The sequence below is a fragment of the Euprymna scolopes genome, chromosome 22 (assembly GCF_053919585.1).
Source record: "Euprymna scolopes isolate OS-2025 chromosome 22, ASM5391958v1, whole genome shotgun sequence".
NCBI classification, from domain to species: domain Eukaryota; kingdom Metazoa; phylum Mollusca; class Cephalopoda; order Sepiida; family Sepiolidae; genus Euprymna; species Euprymna scolopes.
The window spans coordinates 112979630-112985794 of NC_136503.1; the positions used below are offsets into that span (position 1 = coordinate 112979630).

Below are 6165 nucleotides of genomic sequence, written 5' to 3' on the forward strand. Positions count from 1 at the left end.
CAATTGCATGATGGTTAGACTTTTTTTAGGCAAATCTCGGAGGTGAGTTTTTGTTGGATACTTGTTTTTCGTGCTAAACTCAAAATATTTGAAGTATCCGTTCCAGTTAATTAATATAACACAAGCATATTAGTTCCTGTTAAGATTTCACCATGACCGACATGTCAAATTGTATTGGATTATATCCGATTATTAGGGAATGTTTTTCCCGCCAAATTCAGATGCAGAAAGGCATTAAGGAACTCCATGTCTCTGCAGTTATTCCCTAAAATAGGATGTTGTATTAATTTTCGCCTTTGGAAACATATTTTGACTTTTTTAGCCGATAATGAAGACAACGAAAGGAAGTTACATTTTAACATTTGATAAACAACTTTATTTGTTATCTTTGTTAGTAGCGTTTAGTAGAGGAGAGAAACGTATTAGTATGAGAGTTCAGTGTTCGTACACGCACGTGTTTTCATAGTAGTCGTGGAGAGTTCCTTGTGTGAAGGCGAAGATTAGATATCCGACAATTAGATATAGGTCAGGCCTGTTGAAAGGAGAAAGAAAAAGACATATGTTCAGTGTATATAAAGATGGATTTTATATCATGCCGGCTGGTTGAACAAGAGAGAGGCGCAGTTTACACCTAGCCAGTAGCCGTCGGTACAAAGGAAACCGGTTAAAAGAGAAATAAAGGGCAAAGTCTTCAGTGTGTTGACGTGTTGCTGTGCGTGAGTTGTATGTTTTTTAGTATGACATTTGGGTAATCCTGTAGAATGATAAAGTTCGTGTGGATACAGCACGCGGAAATAAAAGGTAGTTGGAAGAGAGCCATAGCTAGCTTGTAGTACTCACAGGCAGGTTAGGATGAAAGAGGATTAAAGGTTCGTGATTTCGCTTTTTATATACTCGGTCACGTGATTGAGAGTTGGCTTGTGATTGGACAAGCCAGAAAAAAATGGATTTCAAATCTGGAAGTGATGAGCAATGTGATATAGCGGGTGTCGTCTGCTACACTTTTTATACTTTCAATTTTATTGCGATTAAATTAAATCGTGATTGTTCAAGTTTTGACCTCCTTTCCTTCCTCAGTCTACAAGCATTGTTATTTCTCCCCTTATAAGGGAACATGGATTGTTATTTCTCCCTCCTTGGGGAATAGTAATCAATGATAATAAAATACCCCCCCACCCACCCAAAGATACAATTGAACATTTCAGCTTCCTGCAAAAGGAATCAATATCAATAACCCTCATTTCGCCGACATTGGAGGTAACAAAAAAAAGGCCACCTAACAGATCCGGAGGTTCGAAGCTAAGCTTGCCAAAGTTTTTGCAAACATCCTGATCCTGAAAGTTACAACTTCAAGGTAAGTGTTCACTTTGCGAATTTTCGAGCCTTCTCAGCTGAGGGGACCGCATCCCTACATTGAATTACTGCAAACACTTTTGCAACTGTTTTTGCAACCATTATTGGACGCGGAGCCGATAAAAATAATATGCTAATTTTATTTACCTCATATATATATATATATATATATATATATATATATATATATATATATATATATATATATATAGTAAGTTATAAAATATATATATATATTAAGCTGCACAGAATATTCCGCGTTTCATCCACACTAGGATTCATCAGGTTTATATATATATATATATATATACTCTCAACTTTGGCATTTCGACGATATCAAAACATCGTTACATTCAATACCCTTACAGCAACAGCCGTAGAACGTAATGGTGAGAAGCCTTGACTGTCATTTGACTGTCGGGTTTCGATCCTTGCTTGAGGCAGTTGCCTGTCTAGCCGCACCGATGAGCTGTGAAACAGCGAAACAGTACTGTATGTGGATAACTATATGTATATATATATATATATATATATATATATATATATATATATATATATATATATATATATATGGGTAGAGCACTGTCAAATAAGTTTGTTTTCATTTTCCGTACTATATATATATATATATATTAACTAGACTACCCGTGACCCGTTGGGTCAGTATATTGTATGAGCTATGGAATTAATGTATAAGCGTGACACTTGTGATGTAAAGAAAATAGTTTTTTTGTGACATAACAGAAACATTTCTATGAAAGTATATTGAAATGAAAAAAAAAAGTATAGATAGATTCCTATGTCGTTATGTTTATAATTGTTTATTTAAAAAAAAAACTTACAGCCATTGAATTATAAGTGGTTTGCCATACTTATAGGTAAATGTGCACTGAACAGATACAATAATACTTAAAATTAAATTCAAATTTTGATATATCTCTTACTTTTAACGCGAAAAAAAAAACTGGGATAATGAAGACGTAAACAGTAAAACAATACATTGTAAAATGCTCTTATGGGTGTGAACGGGTTAAACTAGATTTATTGTGGGAAAATTTCGTTAAAAAAACTTAAACGTAATACAGAAATAAAGCATGCAAAGAAATGCAGAAAGTATTAACAATTGTTTATTTGGAAAATTTAAACGCGAAAAAAAACCCCCCCAAACAATTGGGACGCTGAAAACGTACACAGTAAAACAATACGTTGTAAAATTCTCTTATTGCTGAGAACGGGTTTAAGTAAAATAATTCGTAAGAAAATTGCGTTAAAATAACTTAAACGTAATACGAAAAAAAAAAAAACGACAAAAAAAATCTACAAAAAAAAACAAGTATTAACAATTGCTTATTTGGATAACGAAAAAAAATGGGACGCTGAAAACGTACATAACAAAAAGATGTCAAAGTTGATTTAGTTGTAAGAAAATTCCGACAGTAATACCTAACAGTTACAAAACATCACAACTCTTCCCATATTCAATAATCACTTCTAAATAATAACGTTAATATTTCAGTGCGCAAAAGTCGCGATTTCTGTTTATTTCTTTACGCTGTTATAGTTTTAAGTCTATATACGCATGCGCAACCGGAAGTCGTAAGCCGGATGTTGGGTTACAACGCCCGTTCCAAGGTCATTTGAGTTTTACCATTATATATATATATATACATATATATATATATATATATATATATATATATATAAATGAATATGTATATATAAATTTATGTATATATGAATAAATATATATAAATATATATATATACATAAATATACACATATATATATGCGTACATATATATATATATTATATATATAGTTATATATATTCATATATATAAATATACACATAAATATATATACATATCTATACATATAAATAAATATACACATACTAATATATATAAATATTTATACATATAAATATATATATATAAATAAATAACTATAGATGAAAAACAATGTATATACATATATATATAAATATATACATACAGATACATATAATAATATATATATATAAATATATATACAAATATATATATACAAATATCTATAACAATCTATATATAAATACATATAAAAATGTATGTATATATACAAATATATATATATAAATATATATATATATGCAAATATATATATATACAAATATATATATAAATATATGTATATATACAAATATATATATGAATATATATATATATGCAAATATATATATATATACAAAGATATATATAAATGTATGTATATATACAAATATATATATATATATATAAATATATATATATATATGCAAATATATATATATATATACAAATATAAATATATGCAAATATACATATATACATATATACAAATACATATATATGTACAAATAAATATATATATATATACAAATATATATATATATATACAAATATGCATTTACAAATATACATATATATACAAATATACATATACAAATATATATATACAAATATATATATACAAATATATATAGATATATCTATAAAAATACATAAATATATATATATATATACATGTATATAAATCTATATTCAAATATATATATATAAATAAATATATATAAATACAAATATATATATATGAAAATATACATATATGGATAAAATATATATTGCAATATATATATCTAAATATATATATATAAATATATATATAAATATATATGTAATATATATACAAAGATATATATAATATATATCAATATATATACATATATATATATATTAATAGATATATGTATATATATCATATATATATATATATATATATATATATAAATATATAAATAACAAGATATATATGTATATATATAAATATATATATAAACCTACACTTGTGCCCGATATTATTCATACCCCTCGGATCTTTGAGATTTCTATAAGATTATTGCTCAAACCAGAAGGTAGACAATATTAAAGGGATTTCAAACAATAAATCAAGCATAAGCATTTAATTTAAACTCAACAAATAAATAAATTATGCAAGTTTGAAACATTATACAAAGAAAAACAATAATGGCACTAGTTCAAAATTATTCATACCTCTCTTACTAATAGTCAATAGCATGCCCTGTATTCTTAATAACTGCCTGTAACCGTTTTGGATATTTATCAACAAGGTTTTTACAAGCATCAACACTGATTTTTGACCATTCTTCAATGCAGTAGTTCTCCAAATCCCTCAAATTTCTAGGTTTCCGCTTTTTAACCTCAGTTTTCAATATGTGCCAGAGGTTTTCGATAGGGTTCAGGTCGGGACTCTGGCTAGGCCATTCCAAAACATTAATTTGATTATCCTCAAACCATTTCTTGACTATTTTGGCAGTATGTTTTGGATCATTATCCTGTTGAAGGACCCAGTTTGGTCCTAAATGGAGCTTCTCCGCATCCTGTCTAATGTTTTTCTGGAGTATCTCCAAATATTGCTCCTTCTTCATGGTTCCATCTATCTTGACCAAACTACCTGGACCACTAGCCGAAAAGGAGCCCCAAAACATTAGGCTACCACCACCATGTTTCACCGTGGGTATGGTGTTCTTTGGGTTGTAAGCTTCTCCTTTCTTCCTCCAAACGTAAGAAGCATCCATATGGCCAAACAATTCAATTTTTGTTTCGTGAGTCCACAAAATACTTGAGAAAACGGACTCTGGAGAATTCACATGGTTCCTAGTAAACTTTAGACGTGCTGCAAGGTGTTTTCCGGTGTGCAATAGAGTCCTTCTTGGTCTTCTTCCTTTCAGACCATTTTCATGCAGAGTCCTTTGCAATGTTTGCCTTGATATTTTTATGCCAGAAGACTCCAGATTTTCTAAAATGTCCTTAGTAGTGGTGGTTGGATTTGCATTAACACTTCTTACAATATTCCTGGTGGCTCTAGCAGACAGTTTCCTTTTCCTTCCTCTACCAATCAAGTTGTTTGTTGTGTGGTGGCTCTGGAATTTTTTGATGATGCTCTGTACTGTTGCTGTAGGGACCTCAAATTTCTTGGAAATTGACTTTTAACCTAAACCATCCTTATGTGAATTCGCAATTTTAGTCCTAAGATCATTACTAAGCTCTTTTTTCTTCCCCATTCTAATAATTTTTATTCTTTTATTGGTTTTCAGTTGATATCATTTTAATTTCTGAAAAATGCAAAAAACGAAATGAAATTAATCAAAGCTTGTATAAAAGCATTCAAAATAAGAATCAAACAGGAAAAAAACAGTCAGAAACTCGATTAATACTGAAAAAATAAGGGGGTATGATTATTTTTGAACATTGCAGATTTTATAAATAGCTGTATATTTCTTTTATTACAAGTATCCCGAGATTTTAAAATGACGAAAATGATCAGAAGAGGTTTATTAAGAATATGTATCAATATGGACGTAAACAATAAATTCTAACAAAGTTACACCTAATAAACTCAATTTTCAAGGGGGGGTTATGAATAATATCGGGCACAACTGTATATATGAACATATATAAAACCTATAAATATATATGTATAAATACACATATAAAAATTACAATATATGTATATATAAAAATATAGATACAAAATTATATATATACAAATATATAAATATGTATATATAAATATATATAAATGTAAATATACACATGAATATATATATACATATATATAAATTTATATATATTAAACTATATATATATGCATATATATATATATATATATATATAATTACATGAAATAGATCAAATATATATACATTAATATATACATATATAAATATACAAAAATATATATTTACAAATATATTATATATATATATAAATA

At 27.9% G+C, this 6165-nt stretch overlaps 1 protein-coding gene across 1 annotated transcript in view; it reads right to left on the reverse strand.

Annotated features, from left to right (window-relative positions):
- Positions 1–392: 392 nt before the first annotated feature.
- LOC145243663 (cilia- and flagella-associated protein 54-like) overlaps positions 393–6165 on the reverse strand; it is a 449435-nt gene continuing 443662 nt past the window's right edge. Inside the window, exon 65 of the transcript XR_013862929.1 lies at positions 393–532. The gene's annotated coding sequence lies outside the window, so the exon portion shown is untranslated. The remainder of the gene's footprint in view (positions 533–6165) is intronic.